The sequence below is a fragment of the Oryctolagus cuniculus genome, chromosome 11 (genome assembly GCF_051225735.1).
Source record: "Oryctolagus cuniculus isolate XC-2025 breed Fujian yellow rabbit chromosome 11, ASM5122573v1, whole genome shotgun sequence".
Lineage (NCBI taxonomy): Eukaryota > Metazoa > Chordata > Mammalia > Lagomorpha > Leporidae > Oryctolagus > Oryctolagus cuniculus.
In genome coordinates this window covers 56,801,734-56,820,009 of record NC_142877.1, presented here as the reverse complement: position 1 = coordinate 56,820,009, position 18,276 = coordinate 56,801,734, and the positions used below count along the sequence as shown (strand labels likewise).

Sequence of the window (18,276 nt, the reverse complement as noted above, 5' to 3'; positions counted from 1 at the left end):
TCTCTGTCTCTTCCTCTCTGTAACTCTGCCTTTCAAATAAATCAATCAATCTTTAAAACAAAGAATTCAATCATTAAAACATTGTTATATATATGACGAATATATATAAAGAAGCTCCACGGAGGTTTGTGTGAGGTGGTGTCGGATGGGGCACGTGACTATGGAAGGCACTACCTGAACCCACTTCCGGGAACACGGCACGCATGCAGAAAAATGGGCAAACACACAGAGCAGCTTCTAAATCAGTGCCAATAAGCAGAGCGCAGACCGAGTCCCCAGTGCTGTGTGAAGAAGAAACCAGCACCGGATGAAGGGGCGCGGGACGGCCTCCCGGGGGGCCACGCGTTTCCTTAGAGTTACTCGGGCCGGAATCCACATAGGCAGAGTGAGAAAACTCTCTGAGATCTGCCTGAATTCGCTTCTCCAGCTCACTCCCAGGCTGGGCTGATCTTTCTCTTGCCTGCCACGTGGGCGCACGACTCCTTTGTCACTCGGAGCAGTCTCTTCCCGTTTCCTACTCGGCAGACACTCGATCCAGTTCCACACAGATAATTATGACTGGCATGTCCTGTGGCTCCAGCAGGATGAGGGTCAGGTTGCCCCAGGCCACAAGGCGGCAATTAACCAGATAATGCAGGTGTCGAATCTATTTTATTTGAATAATCAAGATCATCTAGCCAATTTTCTGCTTCTCAAAACCCTGGCAGCTGATGATCCCTAGACAGGCACACGCAGCACCAAGACATAACAAGGCCCCATAAAACGTGCCTGTGTTGACATCACGTGGTATTTCTTGGGTCCCTCAGCTACTTTCACTCTCTCTCTCTCTCTCTCTCTCTCTCTCTCTCTTCCCCCCCCCCCCCATCTGGTTGACCTGTAGCCATCTTTAGGGGGCTGTGTCAATGGTCCATGCATGGAAGGGTGCAGCTCCCAGCTGCAGTTGTGTTTGCAAGTCGTTGTACCTGGCACAACCAGGAGAGGCATGTGAGTCTGAGGGGTAGCCTCAGCACAGAAGTCAAGACAATAAGACCAAGGGCTGGCGCTGTGGCATAGCGGGTAAAGCTGCCACCTGCAGTGCTGGCATCCCATACAGGCAAAGGTTCGAGACCTGGTTGCTCCACTTCTGATCCCGCTCTCTCCTATTGCCTGGGAAAGCAGTAGAAGACAGCCCAAGTGCTTGGGCCCCTGCACCCATGTAGGAGGCCCAGAGGAAGCTCTTGGCTCGTGGCTTCTGATCGGCGCAGCTCTGGCCATTGTAGCCATTTGGGGAGTGAACCAGCAGATGGAAGATTCTCTGTGCTTCTCTCTCTGTAACTCTGATTTTTAAAGATGTTCTGTTAAACTGTACATTCAAATGAAGATCGGGAAGATGATTTCATAAGTCTGTCATTTTTTTTTTTAGATTTTATTTATTTATTTGAGAGGTAGAGTTACAGTGAGAGGGAGAGACAAAGTCTTCCATCCACTGGTTCACTCCTCAAATGGCCACAATGGCCGGAGCTGAGCCGATCCAAAAGCCAGGAGCCAGGAGCTTCCTCCAGGTCTCCCATATGGGTGCAGGGGCCCAAGGACTTGGGCCATCTTCTACCACTTTCCCAGGCCACAGCAGAGAGCTGGATCAGAAGTGGAGCAGCCAGGACTCGAACCAGCACCCATATGGGATGCTGGTGCCACAGGTGGAGGATTAACCTACTGCGCCACAGCACCGGCCCCTAAGTCTGTCATTCTGATTGCATTCCTTTTTATTAAGTTTTATGCTACAAAATGAGTTAAATGCTAAATTTAGTTGTTCTAATCCTAGTATAAATGTATGATATCAAATAAGGATATGAAGGCAAGGGCTTTGCTCCAGTAGAAAAGACACTTTTGAAACCTGTATATTTAGTTAATTGAGAAAGAGAGAGAGAGAGAGCACTTCTCTCAGCAGGTTCACTCCCCAGATGTCTCCAGTGGCCAGGGTTGGGCTAGGGCCAAAACCAGGATCCAAGAACATAATCCAAGTTTCCCACACGGGTGGCAGGAACCCAATTACCTCAGTCATCTCTGCTGCCTCCCAGGATCCGCACTGGCAGGGAGCTGGAGCCGGGAGCTGGATCCAGGAATGAAATCCAGGTGCTCCCATGCAGGACACAGACATCTTATCTTTTTTTTTTTTTTTTTGACAGGCAGAGTGGACAGTGAGAGAGAGAGACAGAGAGAAAGGTCTTCCTTTTGCCGTTGGTTCACCCTCCAATGGCCACCGCGGCCGGCGCGCTGCGGCCGGCGCACCGCGCTGATCCGATGGCAGGAGCCAGGAGCCAGGTGCTTTTCCTGGTCACCCATGGGGTGCAGGGCCCAAGCACTTGGGCCATCCTCCACTGCACTCCCGGGCCACAGCAGAGAGCTGGCCTGGAAGAGGGGCAACCGGGACAGAATCCGGCGCCCCAACCGGGACTAGAACCCGGTGTGCCGGCGCTGCTAGATGGAGGATTAGCCTAGTGAGCCGCGGCGCCGGCCAGGACACAGACATCTTAACCGCTAGGCTAGATGCCCATGTCCCCAAGCCGTTCCAACTATTCCCTTGGGATACAGACCAGCCCCTCCCATGCCGTCAGGAGCACACGGGTGCCCAATTTCCCTGCTGTTGGGAGGAAAACCTTCAGCACATTTCCACCTGCATTGAGCCATTACCCAATATCTCTTTTAGATTATGCCCTCCTCGCTGAGCCGCATTGCCCTAGAAATGAGAGCCTGAAGCAAAAGTTTATGCAATAATAGTTTAATGAGCAGTGCAATCCCAGGGAGCCAAGAGTGAGGGCTAAGACAGTGAAGCAGAAAACAGCAGACACAAATACACAATGGGCCACGGCGTCGAGTGGATTGGTGGCTTTGCATGGAAGAGTTGTCTTCAAAGGGGCCCGGTGCAGCCACTGTGTCCCCACACAATCCGGCAGGGAAGAAAGGAGAAAGAATGCATCTGTTCTCTCCCAGTCAAGTTGGGTCCCTTGACAGGTTAACCTCCCTGCACTGCCCAGTCTTCCAACACCTGTGCTGTGCACCAGCCTCCTCCACACCGGTAGCTGCAGGGAAGTCCCAGGGTTGGCAGGAAAGGGATGCAGCAGAGGTGTGCGGTGAGGTTGCAGCCTGCAAGTGCCCACAGGCAGCACAAGGGACCCTGCTCCGTTGTACCTGAGCTCCCTGGTTCCCCAGCAAAACCGGGCACTGCAGCCAGGTGTAGGCACTTGAATTGGAGTGCTAAGCCTGACCTGGAACTAAAGCGAATCCATCTGGATTCTCTCTGCAAAGTCCTCACTGGCTTTTTTTTTCTTTTTTTAAAGATTTTATTTGAGAGGTAGAGTTACAGACAGTGGGAGAGACAGAGAAGGGTTTTCTATCTGCTGGTTCACTCCCCAAATGGCTGCAACAGCCGAAGCTGAGCCAATCTGAAGCCAGGAGCCAGGAGCTTCTGCCGGGTCTCCTACATGGGTGCAGGGGCCCAAGAACTTGGGCCATCTTCTACTGCTTTCCCAGGCCATAGCAGAGAGCTTGATCAGAAGTGGAGCAGCCGGGACATGAACCAGTGCCCATATGGGATGCCGGGGCCGCAGGTGGAAGATTAACCTACTGCACCACAGCACAGGCTCCCCTCACTGGCTTTCATGCCTCCCGTCTTTCCCTTCTGTAAGTTAACCAGACTTATTATTTTTGTTTAACTCAAGAGGTATAGAAAGGCAAAGACACAAAGAGCCCTCACATGATGGTCCACTCCCCAAATGGCTGCAACAGCTGGGACTGGGCCCAGCTGCAGCCGACAGTCAGGAACTCCATCCGGCTCTCCCACCTGGGTAGCAGGAAGCCAATCACTTGAGCCATCACCTGCTGTTCCCGGCATCCACCTCGGCAGGAAGCTGGAGCCAGGGTCTGGAGCCGGGAATCGCATCCAGGCACTTTGCTGTGTAACACTGGCATCTTTAGCACAAGGCCAGATGTCTGCCCCTAACCAGAATTTTCTCTGGGGCGGGGGAGGGGGTGGAGCAGGATGGTGGTGGGGTGAGATCCTCCGCTGCTCCTCTCCCCATAGAGACATGAATCTGAGCAGTCGCTCACACACCCAACCGCCCTCCCAAGCGCTACAAAAGCCAGGGGAGAGCCCACAGGACCTGGTGTTGGTCTAATAATAAATCAGTCGGTCACTGGTAAGAAGTCAACCACGCATGGAAGCTGTTTCCTGCGGTCCCTTGGTTAGGCAGTAGCTACTGTCATTCATCATATCAGAGCACAGCGCCTCAGTCTGCCCTTAACTCATCTCTTGCGCCTCCCCTCCCCCCACGTCCCCAGCCTCACTCTCTCACCCAATGGCTTTCTAAGTGGCATCTCTGCCGCCGCAGGCCCTCTGCTTCGTCCCGCACATGACACACTCCTCCTGCAAGGCCTTCGTATCACACACGCTTATCTCTTCTGCAGCAGCCACGTTTCCTCTGTATAAAAATGCTAGCCAAGATTTCTTGAGTGCTTTTTACAGGCCAGGCATTATGCTAAGAGTTTTGTATGTATCATCTCAGGTTAAGTAAAAAAAAAAAAAAAAAAAAAAAAAAAAAAAAAAAGTCCTTTGAGTCAGGTACTATTATGATCTACATCTTACAAAAGAGTTAACTGGTATTTGGAAACTTGGGCAATTTGCCCAAGATTATATAGCCAATAAATTGCAGTGACTTAACCTTTGGTCTGTCTAAACTCTGTCAAATTTTCCTACTTGCAGGAAGCCATGCCTTGTCAAGACAACCCAAAAGTGACAGCTCTATTGCTCTGTGACAGCTCAGCAGCTACAAATATAGCTTCGCCATGCTGCCTTGGCACTTCCTATGTATTATTTTATTGTTTTTAAAAAGATTTATCTGGGGGGGCTGCTGTTGGGCATAGCAGGCAAAGCTGCCACCTGTGATGCCAGCATCCCACATGGGCGCAGGTTCGAGTCTCGGATGCTCCACTTCCAATCCAACTCCTTGCTAACGCATTTGGGAAGGCAGCAGAGAATGGCCCATCCTCCATCCATTGGTTCACTTCCCAAATGGTTGCAATGGCCAGGGCTGGGTCAAGCCAAAGCCAAGAGCCCAGAACACAGTCTTGATCTCCCATGTGGGTGGCAGGGGCCAAGCACATGGGCCATCCTCTGCTACTTTCCCAAGCACATTAGCAGGGAGCTGGAACAGAAGTGGAGCAGCCAAGACTCAAACCAGTGCTCATATGGGATGCCAACATTACAGGCAGCAGGTCAACCCACTATGCCACAATGCCGGCTCCCTGAGATTCTATTTTTTAAAAAAGATTTATTTATTTATTTGAAAGGCAGAATTATGGGGGGGGGGAGAGCGAGAGAGCGAGAGAGAGAGACTCTTCTACCCACCCAGAGCTTCTTTCAGGTCTCCCACGTGGGTGGAGGGGCCCAAGGACCTGGACCATCTTCTGCTGCTTTCCCAGGCCATCAGCAGGGATCTGGATCAGAAGTGGAGCAGCCAGGACTCGAACCAGTGCCCATAAGGGATGCCAGCGCTTCAAGTGGCAGCTTTACCCACTGCGCCACAGCGCCAGCCCTGGAGATTCTATTTTTATCTTCACTACTGGTTTAATAGCCATGTCTTTGCCTTTTATTGCCTTTTCAGTTTCTCTGGGTTTACTACATGCATCTTTAACTGTCAAAGTCTGTATTCAGACAACGTATCCATTGATGTGTAATTACTTTACTATAGTTTGCTTCCATTTCCTTTATGCTAGTGTTGTCATACATCTTACTTCTTTGTATCTTACAGATCTTATAATACGCTGTTATTACTTTTCTTCTAAACAGCCAGTTATCTTTCAAAGAAACATTTAAAGCTAGAGAAGAAGTCTTTTAATATTTATCTACATACATACTGGCCATTTCTGGAACTCTTATAGGTCTAAGTTTCCATCTAGAATCCTTTCCTTTCACTCTAAAATTTCCTTTGGCACTCAGAATTCATTAAGATTTCTTTTTTTTTCCTCCAAAAAAGTTTTATTATACTTCCATTTTGAAAAAAAATTAACTGAATATGGAATTCAGATTGGCAAATTTTTTCAGTGCTTTCAAAATATTATTCCAAATAATAGTTTGATTCTGCTAAAACACCCCCAATAATTTTTATTTTTTCCCTTTATATATATATATTTTTTACATATTTATTTATTTGAAAGGCAGAGTTACAGAGAGCAGAGGCAAAGAAAGAGAGAGAGAGAGGTCTTCCATCCACTGGTTCACTCCCCAGTTAGTTGCAATGGCTGGAGCTGTGCTGATCTGAAGCCAAGAGCCAGGAGCTTCCTCTCGGTCTCCCACGTGGGTGCAGGGGCCCAAGGACTTGGGCCATCTTCTACTGCTTTCCCAGGCCACAGCAGAGAGCTGGATCAGAAGTGGAGCAGCTGGGACTGGAACCAGCCACATGGGATTCTGGCACTGTAGGTGGCAGCTTTACCTGCCACGCCACAGCGCCGGTCCCCCCTTTATATTTAATATGTCCTCTCTGGCTACTTCTAAATTCTTTAGCAATTTGATTATGATGCACCATGGTGTAGTTGGATTTATTATTAGCCAGATTGGGGTCAATAGTTGTGTCTCTTAAATCGGTAGGTTTTTCATTTTTAGTAAGTCAGGGTTGTTTCATCAAGTATTTTCTTCTGTTCAGTTCTGTGGAGGTTAAACTACTTGGCGCTGTCCCCTGGCCGCTGAGGCCCCTGTGTGCTGTTCACACTGTTCCCTGTGTGCTGCAGTCGTTCGTGTGCTTCTTCTGTCTTCAAGTTCCCTCATCTTTTCTTCTGCTAAGTCAGATCTGCTGGAAGCCCACTGAGTACATTTTCCATTGCAGGCATTTTCAGTTTGAGAAAGTCCACTTAGAAATATTTTCTCCTTCTGTCTTCTTTCTATCAGTCTTCCTGTGAATCCTCACACCTATGTCTGACCCTGCTCTAAGGTCATTGCCTGCTAACCCCACAGCCTCGGTCATTTCTGGGCCTGTTTCTCTGGACTTTTCCTTCTGCTTGTGGATCATGGTGTGCTCCCCTTTGGCACGTCTGAAATCTTTGTATTCTGGTATTTTGAACGTTGCATAAAATATTTGGATTTTTCTGTCTTCCTTGCAGACAAAATTATCTTTTGGGGCTTGCTTTTAAGCTTTGTTGGTGGTAAGACCAGGCTCCGTTACTGTTAAAACTAAGGCACTAAGGTTCCTACTCTTTGCTCCAAATGCCTCACGAAGGCTGTGTTCTCTGGGTGGACAGCATTTGGACGGATCCCAGCTCTGCTTGGCTCAGTACTTGCCTACTGCTATCCTTTGTTCAGTGTCACGGAGTCTTTCCCAACCCACGCACGAGTCGGTGTTCTGTCGAAGACTCCTGAAGGGCCGGGCAGACTTTGGAGCTCTTCCTCCCACGCCCTCTCGCCCGAGCTCTAGGTTCTGCCTCCTCAACTTAGAAAGACAGGCAGGCCCTGCTCCATGCGCCTCTCCATGGCTCTCGGAAAACTGCCCCCAGGTTGGAAGGCAGGGTAATTACAGGGTTCCACTTGTTTGTTTCTCTCTCAAGGATCACATCCTGCACTGCCTCCTGTTCCACACACACACACACACACACACACACGAGCACTTCAAAACATTCTCATGGAAGTGGAGTTAAAAGATGTTTACTTTAGTGTATAAACTTTAATTTTTTCATAGTACGCATTTTCATGGACTTTGCTCCTCGTATGCAAGGATTTCAAAGTGTTTTGCATCAAAATATCTTATATTTTTTATTTTTAAAATTTTTGTTTATTGATTTAAGAGGCACAGAGAGAGAAAGAGAGAGAGACTGAGAGACGGCTTGTTCTCTAGATGCCCACAATGGCTGGGGCTACACCAAACCTGAAAATGTAAACCAGGAACTCAAGCCAGATCTCCCATGGGGGTGGCAGAAAACCAGTCACTTGCACCATCACAACTGGCAGGGAACACATAAGCAGAGCCAGGTGTGGGGCCCAGGTACTCTGCTAGGGGACACGGGCATCTCAACACATGTTTTAACGGCTGGGTCAAATGTCCACCCCTAAACGTACCTTTTAAATTCTACTTCCCAGAGCAGGCATTTGCCACAGGGGCTAAATGGCCACTTGGATTGCCCGTGCCCTATACAGGAGCACCTGCTTCAAGTCCAGGCTCCTCCACTTCGGATCCAGCTTCCTGCTGATGCACACCCTGGGGAGCAGCAGGTGAGGGTTCAGGTACTTGGGTCCCTGCCACCCACATAGAAAACCTGGATTGAATTCCAAGCTCCTGGTTTCCACCTGGCCCAGCTCTTTGGGGGAATGAATCAACTGAGGGAAGGAAGGTCTCTGCCTGTCTTTCAAGTATAATAAAAATAAATGAATGGATTTTTAAAAACTCCACTCCTGGGTCCAGCACCATGGTGTAGCCGTTAAAGCCGCCGCCTGCAGTGCCGACATCCCATATGGGCGCCGCCGGTTCAAGTCCCGGCTGCTCCACTTCTGATCCAGCTCTCTGCTGTGGCCTGGGAAAGCAGTAGAAGATGGCCATGTCCTTGGGCCCCTGCACCCACGTGGGAGACCCAGAAGAAGCTCCTGGCTCCTGGCTTCAGATCAGCACAGCTCTAGCCGTTGTGGCCAATTGGGAAGTGAACCAGCGGATGAAAGACCTCTCTCTCTCTCTCCTCTCTCTATGTAACTCTGACTTGCAAATAATAAATAAATAAATCTTAAAAAAAAAAAAAACTCCACTCCCATTAGCTTTTTGAAATGTTCTCTTATTTTCTTGTTATTTATGGTAGAAGGACAAATTCTTTGTGGCCAAAAGCAGGAATCTTACCTGGTTCCTTATTGTCTTTTTCTCATCATATTTCATGTTCTGCATTTCCCTAACACACATGAAATATTTTTTTTTTTTTTTTGCTTTCTCCTTCTTGGGTTTACTTGGCTCTTAGTAACTTTAATCAGCTCTAGAAAATTCTGTCACCATTTATTTCAACCTTGCCTCTGCTCTACTCTCTCTGTTTTGTTTTGGAATTTGATCATCGAGGGGGAGATCGTCTCATTCTGGCCTCTGTAGCTCTCAACTCTCTTGCACATTTTTGTCTCTTGCATATTTTTGTCTCTCTCTGCTGTATTCTGAACTTCTTTCTGACCTAGTTCTGGTTTAGTAATTCTTTCTCCTAATAGAAACAATCTACCTTTGGAGTCACTCTGCTTGCTTCTGTCTGAAATCTACTGGGTCACTTTTTACAGTCCCCAGAAGTTTCAAAGCTTGTTTTGTCATACGGGCGGGCAGGACAATGTCAACCTCTGAACTCCGAAGCTTCTCTTGGGCTACCTGGGGACTAGCAATGTGGGCCACACAGCGGGCTGGCCGGGCCCTTTTCCCTGCTCAACCTGACACCAGGAAACTTGCTCGTAGTCCCTTGGGGAAGAGACACCCTTACCTGCTTAGCACAGGACTTGGTACAGGGTAGACCCTCAACAATGAAAAAACTGTACATGCCTCTGCTGGCACCCCCGACTCAGATGATGAGGAGGGATCAGCGATGCCCTGGGACCTGGGCTCTGATCTCCCCAGGGGAAGCTGGTAATTCAGGGTCAGGGTGGTTGTGGTGGGTCTCCCTCCCCCTCTCCTGCCCTAGCACTGGCTGCATCTCATCATGATACCTGGCGCATGGGCCAGGGAGTGCCCAAGGCCAGGGAAGGGAGCTGGCGAGTCCCGGAGACCAGAGCAGACACCTTCCAGCTGTAGCTGTCCCAGAAGCACCAGGGCTCCCGGCCCACCAACCTGCGGGCATGAGTCAGCGAGGAATGCGGGGCTGGTTGCCTGCGAGTTTCGCTCTGTGGGAAGCCGGCTCCCCGTGCCTATGGGTCCTCTCGTGGCACCTCCAGGGGCAGAGCCTGGCAACAGTCTACTGAAGAAGGCAGACTGAACACCCACATTCTCTAACTCCCCCCAGGATGGTGCTAGCAGAAGAATCTCATAGATTTCAACGGGCAGGAGACAGTCCATAGATCTGTTTCGTAGGAAGGAAGCTTGAGAGAGCTACCTCCATTCTAGAGAAAGAAATCTCTCTCCCTCTTGAAGATCTTTCCAACAAGGAGAGCATTGCACTGGTAAATCCACCCTCGTGACCAGGGCAGTAGAAAAGATGTGTAAGCTGAGCAAGTGCTTGGGCCCTCTTTCCTCTGGTGGGAGTGGGTGCACACACCAGGAAGACCCTCACCCCTTCCGCTGCTTCCACTCTGTGCACAAGTAGTGGGAGGTGGTGGCGGGCACAGAGAGGCCCTCAGGTTTGGCACCTACTGGAGAGGGGACTGTGAGTCTTGTAAATAGGATGACAAGGGCTGTGACGGCTCCCGAGCCAAGCCGCCTGCCAGTCTGTAATTGAAGCCAGGATTCCGCACACGCTCAGACACACCCAGCCTTTCCCAGTGCTTCCCAGAAGTGAGTTCTTGCATTGCATAGCCACCAGGCTGGGAGGACCCCTCGATGAACCAATCCTCCCTGACAAGCTCCGGGGCCTGGGGGCTGGATCTGAATTCCCAAACCCAGCAATGGTTTTTAGCCCTCTCTCTGCTGCCGGGTCTAAATTATTCCTGGGTGTTGCTCCGAGTTGCCCAACTCCCCAGTGAGTGAGATCCAAGCTCCATGGCAGGGGCGATCCTTGCATTTTGGTTTTACTGAAATCCCTCCCCCCCCCCTTTTTTTTTGTTATTTTGTTATTATAACCAGAGTCTAAAATTGATCAAGCCAGAAAGCTTCCCCACTGCTCTGAGCCCCAGGCAAACAGGTTGGGGATTTCGCGGCTGCTCTCCACCTCTGTCCTAATGAGCTGCTTTGTTTCCATGAGCCAGCCCTGATCCAGACTCCCAGACTCTGACTGGCTGCCTCATCCCTCCCTCTGCCTCCGGGCAGGACTGAACTTAACTCATCCCAGGCTGACAGCTGGCTCCTGCGGACCTGGTTTCAAGATTTCCGAAATCAAATTCCCCTGCTGATTGCCCCTATCGTCTAACTTCAGTCTCCTACCATTTTTTTTTAAAGATTGGTTTTATTTATTTGAAAGACAGAGTGACAGAGGCAGAGGGAGAGACACATTCCATCTGCTGGTTCGCTCCCCAAATGGCCACAACCGCTGGAGCTGGCCCAGGCCAAAGAGTTACACAGAGAGAGGAGAGGTAGAGAGAGGTCTTCCATCCATTGGCTCACTCCCCAGTTGGCCGCAATGGCTAGAGCTGAGCTGATCCGAAGCCAGGAGCCAGGAGCTTCCTCCGGGTTTCCCACGCGGGTGCAGGGGCCCAAGGACTTGGGCCATTTTCCACTGCTTTCCCAGGCCATAGCAGAGAGAGAGCTGGATCGGAAGTGGAGCAGCCGGGTCTTGAACCGGCGCCCATATGGGATGCGGGTGCTTCAGGCCATAGCGTTAACCTGCTGTGCCACAGCGCCTGCCCCAAAAGTCTTCACTTTCTAAGTGGAATTGAAATTTCTTCTATGATAGCTTGCTTATTAGGCTTTGTAACAATCCTTGTAAAATGAAAGCCCATAAAAACACTAATTTATAAGGTTGTGTGTGTGTGTGTGTGTCCCCCACGTGGCTCCCTCTGTGGACTAGAGGACACTTAGAAGCATTTTTCAGGGTGACCATGCTGCTTACTGCTACTAAGCATGGATAGAATCACAAGCCTTTTTTTTTTTTTTTTTTTTTGACAGGCAGAGTGGACAGTGAGAGAGAGAGACACAGAGGAAGGTCCTCCTTTTGCCGTTGGTTCACCCTCCAATGGCCGCCTCGGCCGGCGCGCTGCGGCCGGCGCACCGCCGACCCGATGGCAGGAGCCAGGTACTTCTCCTGGTCTCCCATGGGGTGCAGGGCCCAATCACCTGGGCCATCCTCCACTGCACTCCCTGGCCACAGCAGAGAGCTGGCCTGGAAGAGGAGCAACCGGGACAGAATCCGGTGCCCCGACCGGGACCAGAACCCGGTGTGCCGGCGCCGCAGGCGGAGGATTAGCCTATTGAGCCGCGGTGCCGGCCACAAGCCTTTTTTAAAAAGATTTATTTATTTATTTGAGAAGCAGAGTTTTAGACTGAGGGAGAGGCAAAGAGAGGAGTCTTCCATTCACTGGTTCACTCCCCAGCTTCAGTGGCCGAAGCTGAGCCAATCCGAAGTCAGAAACCAGGAGCTCCTTCCAGGTCTCCCACGTGGGTGCAGGGGCACAAGGACTTGGGCCATCTTCTACTGCTTTCTCAGGCTGTAGCAGATCAGAAGTAGAGCAGCCAGGACTCAAACTGGTAACCATGCAGGATGCCGGCGCAGCAGGCGGAGGCTTAGCATGCCATGCCACAGCACCAACTCTAGGATCACAACTCTTGAAGTAGCTGGACTATTGCAGTTTTCTCCAAAGGAGAGTCCCTGGAGGGCTGGGGGAGAGGGAGGAGGAAAAGACTAGCATTCATCAAGTGTCTCCTGCAGGTGAGCTGTTGGATCGGAAGTGGAGCAGCAGGGACTTGAACCAGTGCCCATATGGGATGCTGGCACTGCAGGCGGCAGCTTTACCTGCTATGCCACAGTGCCGGCCCCTCCATTTGCTTTCAGCACCAGCTTCACTTCACTTCTTCAAAACCTGAAGCAGAAGGGCAAAAAGAAGAATTTTGTTTTGTGTTGAGGAGTGGGAGAGACCCGCAGCCACAGGAAAGAAAGACCTGGAAAGTCGGGGGTGCCCCAGGTGTTTTTCTGCAGTGCTTGGGCTCGGGTCTGGGATGGAGCTTTGGAGCCCGTCCTGTCTGTCTGTTGCGGTGCCTCCAAAGCCAGGTGTCCAAGCCAGGCTTGGACGTTGTTCGTCTGCACCATTTCCTGCAATCGGCTCAACAAGCCACTCTGCTGGAAAATTCTTCTTTGGCAATACTATCCCTTCTCTCAAAGCACAGTTTCTTTCTTGGGATTTTGTCTTTTAAATCCAAATATGGGGGCTGGCGCTGTGGCGCAGCAGGTTAAAGCTCTGGCCTGGAGTGCTGGCATCCCTTATGGGCGCTGGTTTTAGTCCTGGCTGCTCCTCTTCTGATCCAGCTCTCTGCTATGGCCTGGGAAAGCAGTAGAAGATGACCCAATGCTGGATTCTGTCCCACTTGCTCCTCTTCCAGTCCAGCTCTCTGCTGTGGCCTGGGAGTGCAGTGGAGGATGGCCCAGGTCCTTGGGCCCTGCACCCACATGGGAGACCAGAAGAAAGCACCTGGCTCCTGGCTTCAGATGGGCACAGCACACCGGCCGCAACGCGCCATCTGTAGTGGCCACTTGGGGGGTGAGCCAATAGAAAAAGTAAGACCTTTCTCTCTATCTCTCTCTCTCTCTCTCTAACTCTGCCTGTCAAAAAAAATAAAATAAAATAAGATGGCCCAAGTCCTTGGGCCCCTGCACCCACATGGGAGACCTGGAAGGAGCTCCTGGCTCCTGGCTTTGGATCAGCGCAGCTCCTGCCATTGTGGCCATCTAGGGAGTGAACCAGCAGGGAAGACCTTTCTCTCTGTCTCTATCTCTACCTCTCTCTGTAACTCTGCTTTCAAATAAATAAAATAAATCTTTAAAAAAAATCCAAATGTGCCAGCAGGCATTTAGGCTAGTGGTTGAGATGACCATATCTCATGTTGGAGGGCCCGGGTTCAACACCCGGCTCTGGTTCCTGACTCCTGCTAATGCAGACCCTGGGCAGCAGCAGGTGATGCTTCCAGGGGCTGAGTTCCTGCCACCTCCTCCCTGACCCCAGGAGGGGGCTTGGATTGAATTCATGGCTCCTGGCTTCGACCTGGCCCGGGCCTGGCCACTGTGGGCATTTGGAGTATGAATCAGTGGATGGGAATGAACTCTGTCTGTCTCTTCCTTTCTCTCTGCCTCTTTAAAAAAAAAAAAAAGACATCTCAATATGCCTAAGGGGACGTGTGGATACCTCACAGTGTTTCCCGGCCCCAGTCATATTTATACCTTCTATGGAAAACTACCACCTCTCCCTTCTGCTTCAGAGGAAACCCTGGCAGAGGTTCAAGGTGGAAATACAAAGGTCTGAGAAACTAGGGGCAGGCTTTGTGGCCCAGCGAGCTGAGCGGCCAGTGGGGGTGTCCCCAGTGCACATCGGGGTGTCTGCTGTGAGTCCTGGCTACTCCATCTTTCTGATCCAGCTTCCTGCAGGTGCTGCTGGGAGGCAGCGGATGATGGCCCACGTGGGAGACCAAGATGGAGCTCCAGACTCCTGGTGTGGGCCTGGTCTCTTCCTGCCTGTCACAGGCATTTGGAGAGTTAGCCAGTGAATGGGGCATCTCTCTGTCTCTCAAATAAAGAGAGACATCTTTAAAACACTGGGGAAAGCAGACCTGGATGTCTCCTCCCCTGTGGCCGGCAAAAACACCCAGGCTTGGAGTCCATCTACCAGCAGGCTGGGAGGGCACAGGCAGCTCCTGGCTGCCTTTCTGTCCCTCAGGCACAAGTTCAAGGTAGAGCTTGAAGTGCAAAAGCTTCTCTGCACTACCTTGAAACCTTACTGGGAAAGAAATAGACTGGGCAATGCAAGGAGGGCTCATTCGATGACTCCAGAACAGAAGTGCAAGGAAGTGTCGATGCCCATCTGGATAGGAAACTACAGTGGAAGTGTCAGCAGTAGGTTCAGGTAAAGCCGCCGCCTGCAGTGCCGGCATTCCACATGGGTGCCGGTTTGCGTCCCAGCTGCTCCACTTCCAACCCAGCTCTCTGCTGTGGCTTGGGAAAGCAGTAGAGGATGGTCCAAGTCCTTGGGCCCCTGTGACCACATGGGAGACTGGGAAGAAGCTCCTGGTTCCTGGCTCCTGGCTTCGGATTGACACAGCTCCAGCCATTGCAGCCATGTGGAGAGTGAACCAGTGAATGGAAGACCTCTCTCTCTCTCTCTCTCTCTCTCTCTCTCTCCCTTCCTCCCTCTTCTCCCCACCTCCTTGCCTCTTCCTCTCTGTAACTCTGCCTTTCAAATAAATAAATAAATCTTAAAAAAAAAAAAAACACACACACACACCGGAAACTAAACTTTCATTGTGGTCTTTGTAGGTGAACCACTGTAGTCAGAAGTCAGAGTTCCAAAACACTTTATCCTTTTTGCTCAAAACTGAAGAGTAAGACTAAAAATGTCAGCCCCCTTGAAGTTCATGCATGTCTCCACCTCCAGGCAGGAGGCTGTGCACCCAGCTTGCTCATCTAGGCCCACGGAGTCCACCCTAATCCCTCGCGGAATCCGATTCTTGGGCTTCTCTAACCTGGGGGTTTGTGCTTCAGCCAAGCTAACTCACTCACCAGCCCCACAGCCTGACTCAGCCAGGCCTCCGACTGGACATGTCTGCTGTCCACAGAAGGTCATCTCCACAGTCTCTCCCTGGGCCGCCCAGCAAAACCCAGATCCCATCAAAAGATGCCTCGCCCACCGAGCATCTTCCTTTGTTAACTGCAACTCCAGCCGAGAGCGCGTCTTTGCTCCCCGTGTGCCCTAACTGCAGAAGGCGGCCGTGGGTAAAAACGTGAGTGGATGGGCGTATGCACAGGGGAAGGCTGGAATACCCAGTTTCCCTTCTCCACTCTGCAGAGTCCTTGAGTAAGTACTAACTTGTGTCTGAGATGGGCTCACGGCTGGCCACTGTGTGAGACCCCAGGCCCTCCTATTTGAAGTTCGGAGAGAGGCAGCAGTGACGAGAAGCAAAGCCAAGGATCAGGAGGATGTCTCGCTGGGAGGAGAAGTGCCTGCTGCACACTCCATCAGCCCGCCACCCCGTCACCTTGCTTGGGAGCATTTGATTAAGGAACCTCCAGTGTCAGACCAACGTCTAAACACCCACTCAGAGAGAACAGGGAACGTAAGCCACAAGCAGGGGAGGAGCCTGGAGCAAGCCGTGCCTATTACATACCAGATGCTTGGCCAGCACTTGTTGAAGGAAGGCGAGATTTCAAGGAAGAGCGGAGGGGAGCGTGTTTAACCCAGGGATTCAGACGCTAGATAAGATGCGTGTGTCCCAGCTCTGGTTCTCTGCTAATCCAGACCCTGGGAGGCAGTGGTGATGGCGCAAGTGACTGGGTCCCTGACACCCATGGGGGATTGCATTTCACGTCCAGCTTCCGTCTCTGACCATTGCAAACATTTTTGGGAGTGACAGCAGATGGGTTAGCTCGCTTGCTCTCTCTCTCTCTCTCTTTCTCTTTTTTGCCTTTCAGTTAAACAAATAAATAAATAAATAGTTTTTGTGGAAGGAAGGGATGAGATGGAAAGGAAGGGATTAGGCTAATAGGTTCTGAAGCTGTCTCTATTATCACTTGCTAAAGTTGGTTGATTCTCCAAAGCCAGTCAACTGGAAGCCGTGGGGAAGGAGAGGGAGATAACCAGGAAAGAGCTCTCTGTAAGGAAAAGGTCGCAAGCAAGACAGTGAGAAATGCCGAGACTCAGCGCGGGAGGGTGGGGACAGAGAGCATCGCTGGGCGGGATGCGGGAGGGTTTCCTGGAGGCAGCAGAGAACCTCACGGAGTTCAGCAGGAAGGGAGCTGCAGCACTGAGCACGGGAGAGCGGGACTGATGAAGCTATGAGTCCACAGAGATCGGAGGGGTCCTTATGCACTGGGAAACAGTTGAACCGTTTATCCGAGAAGGAAAAGGCTTTGTTGGAAGCCAGGTGAACTGAGACGCTGGGGGAGCAAGCAGCTGCTGGAAGGAATGAGGAGGAGATCCGGGAGACTGAGATGTGTTTTTTTTTTTTTTTTTAAGATTTTTATTTATTTATTTGAGAGGTAGAGCTACAGACAGTGAGAGGTAGAGACAGAGAGAAAGGTCTTCCTTCCGCTGGTTCACCCCCCAAAATGGCCGCTACGGCTGGAGCTGTGCCCACCTGAAGCCAGGAGCCAGGTGCTTCCTCCGGGTTTCCCACGCGGGTGCAGGGCCCAAGGACTTGGGCCATCCTCCACTGTCCTCCTGGGCCACAGCAGAGAGCTGGACTGGAAGAGGAACAGCCGGGACTAGAACCAGCACCCACATGGGATGCCAGTGGCACAGGCGGAGAATTAATCTACTGCACCAAGGTGCCAGCCCCAGGTGTCTTTTCTTAAGTATATGGAGCATAAGCAGTCCCCAACCATTTCTTTCCTCACTCACTCCTTCTGCCACGCAGACAGGAGCAGAACCATGGGCGCTTCCTCAGGTGCCCGCCATTCAGAGTGCTGTGTGACGTTACTGCCGCATGAAGAAGCGAGCTTGGTGCCAAGGGTGAAATGAATCTCTTTAAGCAAATACTTTGTCCTCTTTGCTGACATAGGAAATCCTGCTGCTGGTCCCCTTCCCAGAAACCACTTCCCACTCCTCCGCGGCTGCCTCTCGCGAGCCGTGTTTTCTCACCGAGTGGACCTGCAGAGACACCCCTTCGGCTGTCCTCCGCCAAGCAGGAGAGCTCATCTCAGCCCAGCACACAACGTGCACAAGGACGAATCTGTCTAATGCTCTGCGTTAAGACCTTCTCATCTTACTGTAGATAGACGGAGGATTCCCCAGAGACAAACAGCGACACGGTTAGAGAGAAGCAACTGTATAGGAACAAAATAAGCAGAGACACCTGGCTCCATGAACCAACTTGTGCTTCTTTAGTGCTTACTGCGCGAAGCACTGTGGTTCTAAACCTGAATATGGGAAGAGATATATAATTTAAAAAATATGCCATCTCCACCTTCCAAAAGCCTACAAACTAGTAAAAGATAAATGCATGCATGAACCATTGTGGCACAATGTGCTGTTTAAAAAGAGGCCTGGATAGCGCCTCACGACAGCTGGGGTGAGGCAGAAATAACTGCACTTGACAGCTGGGACATATTCTTGGAGGTTTTTTTTTTTTTTTTCCTAAAGATTTATTTTATTTATTTGAGAGACAGTTACAGAGAGAGGTAGAGACAAGGAGAGAGAGAGGGGGCTCTTCCATCCACTGGTTCACTCCCCAAATGGCCACAACGGCTGGAGCTGCACCAATCCAAAGCCAGGAGCCAGGAACTTCTTCCGGGTCTCCCACGCAGGTTCAGGGGCCCAAGGACTTGGGCCATCTTCTACTGTTTTCCCAGGCCATAGCAGAGAGTTGGATCAGAAGTGGAGCAGCCAGGACTCGAACCAGCACTCATATGGGATGCCGGCATTGCAGACCAGGGCTTTAACCCACTGCGCCACAGTGCCAGCCCCATCTTGGAGGTTTTAAGCTGGGCTTTGGGTAGAGGATCGGACCTTATGAGGTA

The 18,276-nt window shown here is 51.0% G+C and overlaps 1 long non-coding RNA gene across 1 annotated transcript in view; it reads right to left on the bottom strand.

The window, feature by feature from the left end:
- Window positions 1–18,276, bottom strand: part of LOC149123478 (uncharacterized) — a 427,738-nt gene that overhangs the window by 397,980 nt on the left and 11,482 nt on the right. The window lies entirely within an intron of this gene.